Genomic DNA, 13,366 nt, shown 5'->3' with positions numbered 1-13,366 from the left:
TGGCCTGAAGAACAGCCCCTGACCACTCTTTACAGTTGCCAGTATGTATATGGGCTGGAAGCTTTCTCCTGGCATCTGCCAAACCCGGATTTGTCTGTTAGACTGCCAGATGGTGACTTATGATATCCCACGCAATAGAATGTGTTTACACTGCTCCAAATTCCCAAGGTGGCTTGTGTCACACCCATTCAGCTGACGTTTAGCATTACATGTGGTGATCTGGGCAGTGTGCCAGGGCAGCAATCTTAGGAATTGAACTGTTGGATGGATAATGAGAGTTATGGTAAAACTTACCTTTGTTAACTATCTTTCTTCGAAGTCCATAGGGATACCTTGTCGTTTAGGAGGAGGTTAGGACTAGACAGTTAAAGCTGTTGACTTCCAGGAAGCACTGGTCCTTACCCCTATACTTTCCCTAAGCCAGAGGCCCTTCAGTTATTTAGCAAGCCAATGTCAGGAGGAGGACAGAAGAGAAGGCTGGTACACAGAAAAACGCTCTCACGCAAGGGAGCCGGAGAACGATGACCAGGAAAACCAACCCAGAGAAGCCAGGGGTGTCAGGGCGGGCGCCCTGTGGACCCTATGGACTTCGAAGAAAGAGAGTTAATAAAGGTAAGTTTTGCCATAACTAATTTTTTCTTCAGGGTCCATAGGGATCCACAGGGATACCTTGGGAATGTCCCAAAGTAGTATTCAAGGACGGGAACGCTCCTGAGTTGACAGGAGTATCTGCTTCCCAAATGAAGCATCCTGAGAGGCGAATGTATCAAAAGGCATAGAACCTCAGAAACATGTGGACAGAAGACCACGTGGCCACCTTACAAAGCTGTTCAGCCGAGGCGCCACGGCGAGCTGCCCACGATAGTTCCACAGAGCGAGTGCAATAAGCAGTAACAGTAGCTGGTACAGGATGACCCATCTGCAAGTAAGCCTGTGACATAGCCATGCGAATCCCTCTGGCAAGGGTCTGTTTGTTATCTGGCCAACCCTTCATGGGGAATCCATAGAGGGCAAATAGAGAATCTGTTTTCCTAAAAACAGGTACGATTCACGTAGATCCTGAGGTCACGGACCACATTCAAGGAAGCCTCACCAGCCGAAAGGCCGGGTGAACAGAAGGTCGGGACTACAATTTCCTCATTGATATGGAATTGAGAGACCACATTGGGAAGAAAACCAGGGCAAGTACGAAGAACCGCCCTATCTGGATGAAAAATCAGAAATGGGGAGCGACACTACAGTGCCCCTAAGTCTGACACCCTACGGGCAGAGGCAACAGCCAGAAGAAAGATAGTCTTGGCTGTTAACCAGTTGAGATCCACTGATTCCAAGGGCTCAAATGGAGGGCCCTGCAGGGCCTGAAGAACCACAGACAAATCCCGAGGAGCCACAGGAGGGACAAAGGGAGGTTGAATGCGGAGAACACCCTGTACAAAGGTGTAAACATCCGGTAGCGTAGCAATTTTGCATTGGAACCAGATAGACAAATCAGAGACATTAACTTTTAAGTGAGGGCAGGTGAAGTCCAAGGTCCAATCCAGCTTGAAGGAAGGCAAGCACTCCAGAGACCCAAAAAATATGAGGGTCATAAATTCTGGCATTACACCACTGGAAGTATGTATGCCACACTGTGATAGATCTGGGCAGAAGCCAGTTTAAGCACCCTGAGCATAGTCTGTAATACTGCTGCAGAATATCCCTTAGATTTTAAGAGGGATGTCTCAAGAGCCATGCGACCCAAGACAGACGACCCAAGTCCAGGTGTAGACAAGGACCTTGAGATAACAGATCCGGCTGTTGAGGCAGCAGAAGAGGAGCATCGATGGAGAGGCTCTGAAGGTCTAAGTACCAATGTCATCTGGGCCACGCTGAAGCCACCAGAAGGACAGTGCCTCCGTCTTGTCTGAACTTCCGAAGAACTCGAGGAAGGAAGGAGACCAGAGGACACAGGTACGCCAACCGAAAGGTCCACTTTATGGACAATGCGTCTACGAAGCCTGCCGTGGCATCCCTTGTTCTTGATCCGTACACCATTAGCTTGTGATTGTGACGAGAGGCCATGAGGTCCACCTCAGGTAGGCCCCACTTGTCCACAAAGAGTTGAAACACTTCTGGGTAGAGAGACCATTCCCCGGCCTGTACATAGTGACAGCTGAGGAAGTCCGGTACCCAATTCAGAAGTCCAGAAATGAACACTACTGAGATTGCAGAAGGTGTTTTTCTGCCCATGTGAGAATGTGAGCAACTTCTGACATGGCTGCGCGACTTCGAGTACCTCCTTGGTGATTGAGGTAGGCTACTGCCGTGGTGTTGTCGGACTGTACCTGTACAGGTCTTCCCTGAAGAATGTCGCGCCAGAGTAAGGGCTTTGTACACTGCTCGAAGTTCCAACACGATTGGTAGAATCTAGGAGAGCCCCCAGATGGACCATTCTTTGTGAAGGAACCAGGGAGGATTTCTTCCAATTGATTAATCAGCTGTGATTCTGCTGAAAGGCAATGTTAACCTGAAGGTGTTGTTGAAAAGCACGCTCCCCAGAGGTCCTTCAAGAGGTCGCCCAGGTATGGTAGCAGTCTGACTCCCTGACAACGGAGGTGAGCTGGCCTAACCGCCATAATTTTGGTAAATACACGTGGGGCTGTAGAAAGTCCAAAGGGCAGAACCTGGAACTAAAAATGTTGCTGTAGATCAGCAAACCTGATAAATTTCTGTTGAGATGGCGCTATAGGTCTATGTAGGGAAGCGTCCTGAATATCTAGTGCCACCATAAAGTAACTCTGTTCCATAGCTAGGACCCGTAAGAGACCAGTTCCTGTACCCAAGCATCTGAGGTGATTTGACACCAGCGCTGGGCAAAGAGAAGAAGTCGGCCTCCTACTCTGGGATCCCCAGAGGGAGGCCTGCCCCATCAGGTGGACGGTTTATCCTCTGATTTTGCAGCAGGACGGTGGGTGGCCCAGGCCTGCTTGGGCTTAGGTGTGGCTGACTTAGAGGAAGCCTGCTGTCGAAGAAAGGACTGACCTCTAGGTTTCCCTATCACTTTTCACTCTTCACTTATAGCACTGCTTAGTAAATAGACCCCTCAGACTCTAATGTCTGGTAGGCTATAGCGCTACATAACCTGGCTCCAGGGAGAGGTATGTAGGGGGACCTGGACCCAGCGTTTCTCTGAGAGACCTGTGGCTGAGCCTTGGACTAGATGGCCGCTGGAGACCTCTGAGAGGACGTGGCTGGACAGGAAATGCAGCTCAGAGCGGTTTAGACCATGCGGAATGGCGCCCTGAAATGGGTGAGTGGCCGCTTAAACAGGGAAAGCTGGCCTCCCCTAGCTGATTATTGACCCCAGGGATGCTGGTTTCCCGCACCATATGTACCCTGGTGGTCTTAATGGAGCACGCAAACTACCCTGGTGTACACCCTAAGTGTCCTCCGGTCCGTCCCTTGAGATCATAGGAAAGACTGCCCATGTGCGGGTTACCGAGTTGCAGTCTATGGTCATCCCGCGGGGACAGCTAGCAAGGTCCCCGGGAGCCCGTTGAGAGTACCAGACGGAACTGAAGTTTTGACGCCCGGAGCAGTGATGGAGTGTCAGCACAGACGTGTCATGGACAGTCTGATGCTGAACACTCAGTGATAAAATAACTCAAAACTACAAATCAAATAAAAACTTATGGCTGCCTAACGCAGCTCACTAAATGGTGATCTGACTCCTGCAGGCACCAGAACTAACTGAAGGGCTTAGGGGTGGGGTATAGGGGGAAGTACCAGTGCTTTCCTGGGAGTCAACAGCTTTAACTGTCTGGTCCTAACCTCCACCTATACCCCAAGGTTTCCCTATGGACCCTGAAGAAGAAAGTATCCTATAACAGAGCTGCGTCGGGAGTTACTGACTCTCGCTCTGCTGCTACTGGGTGACTGCGGTGATTGCATGGCTGTATGCTGGATTTTATTCATCTGTTCGCAGTGGCTGAATTGGCCAGACACTCATTACAGGGACGTCCACGTACGGAATCAGTATGTATGCGGCCGGCAGTACAAATCCCGACAGCGGAAAACTGGCAGCGGGGAGGATCCCTTTCCCCCCCCAATCCTCCCTTAGGGGTACCTAATCCTATCCCCCCCCAAGTGCCTAACCCCCCCCGTCCCCGTCCCCGCAGCCTAAACCTAAGTGTCCAGGGGGGGTGTCTAAACCTAACCTCCCTCTGGGGATGCCTAACTCCCCCTTCCCCTAGCCGAATGGGTAAGAACCGCATGGCCGGCGGTTCGATTCCCGTCAGCGGCAGGCCGACATCAGCAGAGTTCCGAGCAGCGGAAGCCCGACAGCGCTGGAAATCCCGATCGTGGATAGGTGAGTATCTACTAACCTAACCCTCCTTAGGGGTGCCTAACCCTAACTCCCCCCCCCCCAAGTGCCTAACCCTAATCCCCCCTCTAAGTGCCTAACCCTAACCACCCCCTTCCCCGGTGCCTAACCCTAAGTCCCCCCCGGGGGTGCCTAACCCTCCATCCCCCTAGCCTAAGCCTCCCGGGGGTTACCTAACCCTAAGTCCCCCCCGGGAGCCCTAAACCTAACCCTCCCCCCCCCCAGCGGCTGTCCACTCGCGGCGCCCGGCATCACTACGGTCGGGATGCCGGGCGCCGTCTCCCGGCGTCGGGGAAATGCGGGCGTCTACATCTAGACGCCCGGCATTTCACCCTTGCCGGGATATGACAGTCGGGAAGCCGGCTGCCGGTATTTAGGCAGTCGGCTTCCCGATTGCTTCCCCCGTAGCCTAACCCTCCTGGGGGGGGACGCTAACCCTAAGTCCCCCCGGGAGCCCCTAACCTAACCACCCCCTGCAAGTGTCCGCGCCCGGCTTACCTTCGGTATGCCGGGCGTCGGGTTCCTGGAGTAGGGATAATGATAGGCGTCGGGATTTCAACGTCTATCATTAGTCCCCTGCCGGGATCAGACAGTCGACATTTCGACTGTCGGCTTCCTGACTGCATCCCCTACGTACTTAGGACAATGTTGTGTATATTGCTTCTCTTTATCACCCTTACCGCCATGAATATTCCATCCCTATACCGTCCCTATCCTACTTCTTGTCATTGGGTCCTGTACTAAAAACTATTATATAACATTACATGGTGATTATTCCCATTATAACATACTCCCCATGCTTCTGCACAGCTCTCTGTATCTGCCTTCCCTCGTGTACTACAGAAGGATCAGATGATACTTGAAGCTGGTCCTGTCACGTGCACACACAGGCAGCCATTTTGTGGTGTAGTGACTTCATGAGGCACAAAATGCTCTACTTCCAACATTTGCTACAATGTCAGAATTAAATAGATGGGGCCAGAGGCATCACATGATGAAAGTGGTTCACATAGCGAAGTAATTCAAGACATGTACCTACACTAAAAAAAACTAATATAGACACTGACAGGCGCTAAAAGATATTTAATATTTAAAAAGAAAAAGACCGCAATATAAAAAAGAGGATACACAAGGAAATGGGAATATATAAAGCAAGAGATACTATAAAGACATGATAAATACAAAAAAATAAGAGAAATACGAGTGACACAATAAATCAAATGGAGATGGCAATTAATTGGAGTATATAAAAATCCTGTCTAACCAGGGCAAAAGGGACCTGGAGGATGAATTAAGAGGTGATAAGCAGTCTAAACAATGTATCAGGAGCTTTCATATACACAATAACCACGATATACAATAAAATTAAAAATAAGAATAAATAGCTGCTCTTATATAGTCCGTATGTAAAATGATGCATAAAATTGTCTCTCACACATCTCATGAGACTCCAAGATAGTACTATTTAATACGCCATGGTGTAAAATGTTCCAGCCTGTATTGGCACAATTTAGATTTTAAATGGGGACTGCTGATGTCCAATATTATTCTGAAGAAAAAAAATATTTTTTTGTATATAATAAGCCCTTGTAATGGGGCTTAATAGTTATTCGTCCTGGAGCATATGGCGGTTTTTGACATTTACAGCCACTCCTAATTACGTGTAGACCGCACAGCCGTAAATATCTCTTTCAATATCAGAGAAATAAAAAAGAGGAAAATGTGCACATTTATTCATGCATGCTTAGCGGGTGGTCACTCACGATCCAGTTGTAACATTATACCACGCCGTGATCCTCACTTAACTCTCACATGCAGTGTCCTCACAACGATCCAAGGAGGGGAGAAATTAAAACTCTCCAAAAAAATGTTAAGTGATAACTCATCTCCATCCCAAGTAAAAAAACATCATCTATGTATCTGCCACAGAGAACCAGGTCCGCCCCAGAACCCCGACCCCACACATACTCCTCTTCGAACCTACCCATGTACAGGTTGGCAAAGCTCGGAGCGAACCTGGTTCCCATGGCAGTACCAAGTGTCTGTAAAAAAAAAAAATTGTGAATCAAACGTGAAATAATTGTGTTCAAGAATAAATTTGATAGATGCCAAAATAAAATTCCTAAGTGCTGCAGTCATACTTGTGTCTCCCTCTAGATAATATTCTACTGTTTGTATTCCCTTGTCATGTGGAATATTGGAATAAAGTAATTCCACATCACAAGTGGCAAAGATATAACTTTCTTTCCACTAAATGTTTTGAATTAGCCTGAAAAAGTGGGAAGCACACCTGATACCTGAGCAGTGTCTCTAATCAATAACAGCTGCGCGAATAAGAGCCATGCCGATATAAACGGAACTGCACTAACACCATAGAAATCTGTCTCCTGAGGAAGCCGCTGATACCCCTAAGGCGGAGAAACTCGTAGAGAGAAGGACGAGACGTGAGACCGCAAGCCGGGCAAGTGGGTCACTGGCCGCTATACACGGAGGACGAATAACCACGCCGCCTGTTGCTCACCGACGGGTGATTGCACTGGAGCCGATTCCTCCCCTCCTTGGATCGTTGTGAGGACACTGCATGTGAGAGTTAGGTGAGGATCACGGCGTGGTATAATGTTACAACTGGATCGTGAGTGACCACCCGCTAAGCATGCATGCCTAAATGTGCACATTTTCCTCTTTTTTTATTCCTCTGATATTCAACAGAGATATTCACGGCTGTGCGGTCTACACGTAATTAGGAGTGGCTGTAAATGTTAAAAACCGCCATATGCTCCAGGACGAATAACTATTAAGCCCCATTACAAGGGCTTATTATATACAAAAAATATATTTTTTTTCTTCAGAATAATATTGGACATCAGCAGTCCCCATTTAAAATCTAAATTGTGCCAATACAGGCTGGAACATTTGACACCATGGCGTATTAAATAGTACTATCTTGGAGTCTCATGAGATGTGTGAGAGACAATTTTATGCATAATTTTACATACGGACTATATAAGAGCAGCTATTTATTCTTATTTTTATTGTATATCGTGGTTATTGTGTATATGAAAGCTCCTGATACATTGTTTAGACTGCTTATCACCTCTTAATTCATCCTCCAGGTCCCTTTTGCCCTGGTTAGACAGGATTTTTATATACTCCAATTAATTGCCATCTCCATTTGATTTATTATATCACTCGTATTTCTCTTTTTTTTTTTTTATATTTATCATGTCTTTATAGTATCTCTTGCTTTATATATTCCCATTTCCTTGTGTATACTTTTTTTTTTTTTATATTGCGGCCTTTTTCTTTTTAATTTTAAATATTAAATATCTATTAGCGCCTGTCAGTGTGTATATTTGTTTTTTTGGCATATGTTGGGAGGGTCCAGTTTCCTCCATTTTCTGACAGCTGCTTTATATTATTGATCCATCTCCTATTGTGTAGCACACTCCTCCCCACATCCCTCGGCCAATTGGTTGGACATAGTCCAGCGCCTATTTTGTTTGTGTGTGTACCTACACTAATGAGCTCATCAGTTATAGGAAGAGTATGCAGTTTCCTGTGAGGGCATTTCTCCAGAGGAAAGAAGGAACGTGCAATAAGGAGCAACAACAAAAAATGCTGTTGTATGTCTTTGAACGCAATTTACGTAAGATGTTTTAACAGGACCAATGGCTGCGGGTGAGGTTAAAGGGTATAAGGTGCCATAACCTATGGCTGTAGGGTTTATTGCTGTCCTCTTTAAGGCTGGAATATTTTCACACCTTATTGGCTTATTAAACTCTAGATACATGACTGTAAGAAACCTTACAATATGCTATTATACTGTTCTCCACACTCCTGGAGACAGAAACCTGTAATATAAAAATCCTATAGTGATCGCCAAAAGTTAAGAATATTATGGAAAGGATTTATTGTCAGGGGCGTAACTATATAAACGTATTCACTCCCTTATTTTGTGATGGGACATCGCACAGCGCTACATAATATGTTGGTGCGACATGAATAAAGGATAATATTGATACAGGTGGGGTGCAGGAGGTGTAGGTGGGGAAAGACAGAAAATTACATCAAAGCAAACATGAGAGCAGGGGTGTATCTAGGGTTCCAAGCTACCCTGGCAATGTAATAGACTGGTGCCCCCAGCAGTAATCCCCCTGTGCTGCATTGCCCCCAGTAGTAGTCCCCCCTATACAGTGCCCCCAGTAGTAGTGCCCCCAGTAGTGGCCACCCCCCCTGAAGTGCCCCCCCTATACAGTGCCCCAGTAGCAGGCACCCCCCCATAAAGTGCCCCAAGTAGCGGCCACCCCCTATACAGTGCCCCCCCCTTGTGCTGTGCCAGGCTTACACACACGCAGAAGAAAAAAAAATACAACTTACCTGATCCCCGCTCCTGACGCGACCGCCGCTGTTCACTACGAGTCCCGGCTCTTCTTGCACTATGGAAGAGACGTCATGACGTGTCTACCATCACCCGCTGCGGGGGAGCCGGAAGACGGAGCTCATGAGTGAGCTCCAGCCGGCTCCCTCCGTGGATGACGCAGCAGCCAATGAGAGTCTGTCTGACTCTCATTGGCTGGCTGCTGTAACAAACACACTGCTGCCGCTGGCGGCTGTGTGTTTGTAAACTGTGTAGGGGCCGGGGGGGTAGTCCACCCCTTGGCAGCTGGTGGCGCTGCCGGGCGGCGCCCCTGGTGAGTGCCATCCTGGCCAATGGGTACATATGTCCCTGGTTCCCCCTATATAGTGCCCCCAGTAGTAGTCCCCCCATGTTGCCTTGCCCCCAGTAGTAGTCCCCTTATACAGTGCCCCTAGTAGTTTCCCCCCTATACAGTGCCTCCAGTAGTAGTCCTCCCTAAACAGTGCCCCGCAGTAGCAGCCACACCTCCTATATAGTGCCCCCAGTAGTAGTCCTCTTATACAGTGCCCCCAGTAGTAGTCCCCCCCTATACAGTGCCTCCAGTAGTAGTCCCCCTATACAGTGCCCCCAGTAGTAGTCCTCTTATACAGTGCCCCCAGTAGTAGTCCCCCTATACAGTGCCTCCAGTAGTAGTCCCCCCCCATACAGTGCCTCCAGTAGTAGTCCTCTTATACAGTGCCCCCAGTAGTAGTCCTCTTATACAGTGCCCCCAGTAGTAGTCCCCCCTATACAGTGCCTCCAGTAGTAGTCCCCCTATACAGTGCCCCCAGTAGTAGTACTCTTATACAGTGCCCCCAGTAGTAGTCCTCTTATACAGTGCCCCTAGTAGTAGTCCCCCCTATACAGTGCCTCCAGTAGTAGTCCCCCTATACAGTGCCCCCAGTAGTAGTCCTCTTATACAGTGCCCTCAGTAGTAGTCCTCTTATACAGTGCCCCCAGTAGTAGTCCCCCTATACAGTGCCCCCAGTAGTAGTCCCCCTATACAGTGCCTCCAGTAGTAGTCCCCCCCCTATACAGTGCCTCCAGTAGTAGTCCTCTTATACAGTGCCCCCAGTAGTAGTCCCCCCCTATACAGTGCCTCCATTAGTAGTCCCCCTATACAGTGCCCCCAGTAGTAGTCCCCCTGTACAGTGCCCCCAGTAGTAGTCCCCCTATACAGTGCCTCCAGTAGTAGTCCCCCCCCATATACAGTGCCTCCAGTAGTAGTCCCCCCCTATACAGTGCTCCCAGTAGCAGCCACCTCCTTAAAGTGTCCCCAGTAGCGGGCACCCCCCCTTAAATGCCTCCAGTAGCGGCCACAACCTATACAGTGCCCCCCCCCTAATGTGCCAGGCTTACACACACACAAGAAAAAAACATACAACTTACCTGATGCCCGCACCTGACGCGACCACCGCTGTCCGCTCTGAGTCTCGGCTCTTCTTGCACTATCACATGCTGCGGGGGGAGCCGGAAGATGGAGCTCATGAGTGAGCTCCAGCCGGCTCCCTCCGTGGATGACGCAGTAGCCAATGAGAGTCTGTCTGACTCTCATTGGCTGGCTGCTATAACAAACACAGCCGCCGCTGTGTTTGTAAACTGTGTAGAGCAGATCGGTCTCACTGCGGTCTGCCCTACACTTGTGGGGCCGGGGGACTAGCGGGGGTAGTCCACCCCTTGGCTGCTGGTGGCACTGCCGGACGGCACCCCCGGCGAGTGCAATCCTGGCCAATGGGTAGATATACGCCCATGCATGAGAGAAACAAACACTCACTCTGATGTGTATATATGATATAGGCCCTGACGCCAGCCGGAGGCTCTCCAGATGCAGAGCTGACATAAGGGGCTAATACATAATAATACTACGTATATAATACTGTGTATATATAATGCTGTGTACATATAATGCTATGTATATATAATACATAATAATACTGTGTATATATAATACTGTGTATATATAATGCTGTGTACATATAATCCTGTGTATATATAATGCTATGTATATAATACATAATAATACTGTGTGTATATAATACTGTGTATATATAATGCTGTGTACATATAATCCTGTGTATATATAATGCTATGTATATAATACATAATAATACTGTGTGTATATAATACTGTGTATATATAATGCTGTGTACATATAATCCTGTGTATATATAATGCTATGTATATAATACATAATAATACTGTGTGTATATAATACTGTGTACATATAATCCTGTGTATATATAATGCTATGTATATAATACATAATAATACTGTGTGTATATAATACTGTGTATATACAGTCAGGTCCATAAATATTGGGACATTGACAGAATTTTCATATTTTGGCCTCTATTCACCACCACAATGGCTTTGAAGTGAAACAAACAAGATGTGATTTACCTGCAGACTTTCAGATTTAATTTGAGGGTAATTACATCCAAAGCAGGTGAACGGTGTAGGAATTACAACGGTTTCTATATGTGCCTACCACTTTTTAAGGGGCCAAAAGTAATGGGACTATCAACTCAAAAGCTATTTCATGGACAGCTGTGGGCTATTCCCTGGTTATTTCATTATCAATTAAGCAGGTAAAAGGTCTGGAGTTGATTCTAGGTGTGACATTTGCATTTGGAATCAGTTGCTGTCAACTCTCAATATGAGATCCAAAGAGCTGTCACTATCAGTGAAGCAAGCCATCATTAGGCTGAAAAATCAAAACAAACCCATCAGAGCGATAGCAAAAGCATTAGGTGTGGCCAAATCAACTGTTTGGAACATTCTTAAGAAGAAAGAATGCACCAGAGAGCTCAGCAACACCAAAAGACCCGGAAGACCACGGAAAACAACTAAAAAATAATTTCCCTGGTGAAGAAAAACCCCTTCACAACAGTTGGCCAAATCAAGAACACTCTCCAGGAGGTAGATGTATATGTGTCAAAGTCAACAATCAAGAGAAGACTTCACAAGAGTGAATATAGAGGGTTCACCACAAGATGTAAACCATTGGTGAGCCACAAAAACAGGAAGACCAGATTAGAGTTTGCCAAACAACATCTAAAAAAGCCATTACAGTTCTGGAACAACATCCTATTGACAGATGAGACAAAGATCAACTTGTACCAGAGTGATGGGAAGAGAAGAGAAGGAAAGGAACTGCTCATGATCCAAAACATACCACCTCATCAGTGAAGCATGGTGGTGGTGGTAGTGTCATGGCGTGGGCATGTATGGCTGCCAATGGAACTGGTTCCCTTGTATTTATTGATGATGTGACTGCTGACAAAAGCAGCAGAATGAATTCTGAAGTGTTTCGGGCAATATTATATGCTCATATTCAGTCAAATGCTTCAGAACTCATTGGACGGCGCTTCACAGTGCAGATGGACAATGACCCGAAGCATACTGCAAAAGCAACCAAAGAGTTTTTTAAGGCTAAAAAGTGGAAAGTTATGCAATGACCAAGTCAATCCCCTGACCTGAATCTGATTGAGCATGCATTTCACTTGATGAAGACAACACTGAAGGGAAAATGCCCCAAGAACAAGCAGGAACTGAAGACATTTGCAGTAGAGGCCTGGCAGAGCATCACCAGGGATGAAACCCAGCGTCTGGTGATGTCTATGCGTTCCAGACTTCAGGCTGTAGTTGCCTGCAAAGGATTTGCAACAAAGTACTAAAAAGTGAAAGTTAGATTTAGGATTGTTTAGTTTGTCCCATTACTTTTGGCCCCTTAAAAAGTGGGAGGCTCATATAGAAACCTTTGTAATTCCTACACCGTTCACCTGATTTGGATGTAATTACCCTCAAATTAAATCTGAAAGTCTGCAGTTAAATCACATCTTGTTTGTTTCATTTCAAAGCCATTGTGGTGGTGAATAGAGGACAAAATATGAAAATTCTGTCAATGTCCCAATATTTATGGACCTGACTGTAATACATCATAATGCTGTTTATATATTACATAATAATAATAATAATAATAATAATAATGTGTATATAATACATAATTTTACTGTGTATGTAATACATAATAATACTGTGTATATAATACATAATAATGCTGTGTATATAATAAATAATACTTTGTATATAATGAGTAATATTACTGTGTATGTAATACATAATACTGTGTATATAATGCTGTGTATATAATACATTATAATGCTGTGTATATAATACATAATATTACTGTGTATATAATACTGTGTATATAATGCTGTGTATGTAATACATAATAATGCTGTGTATATAATACATAATATTACTGTGTATGTAATACATAATACTGTGTATATAATACTGTGTATATAATGCTGTGTATGTAATACATTATAATGCTGTGTATATAATACATAATATTACTGTGTATATAATACTGTGTATATAATGCTGTGTATATAATACATAATAATACTGTGTATATAATACATATTACTGTGTATGTAATACATAATACTGTGTATATAATGCTGTGTATGTAATACATAATAATGCTGTGTATATAATACATAATATTACTGTGTATGTAATACATAATACTGTGTATATAATGCTGTGTATGTAATACATAATAATACTGTGTATATAATACAGAATATTACTGTGTA

The sequence above is a fragment of the Taudactylus pleione genome, unplaced genomic scaffold (genome assembly GCF_031769625.1).
Source record: "Taudactylus pleione unplaced genomic scaffold, aTauple2 ptg000584l, whole genome shotgun sequence".
NCBI lineage: Eukaryota > Metazoa > Chordata > Amphibia > Anura > Myobatrachidae > Taudactylus > Taudactylus pleione.
Note: the sequence above shows the minus strand (reverse complement) of the source record.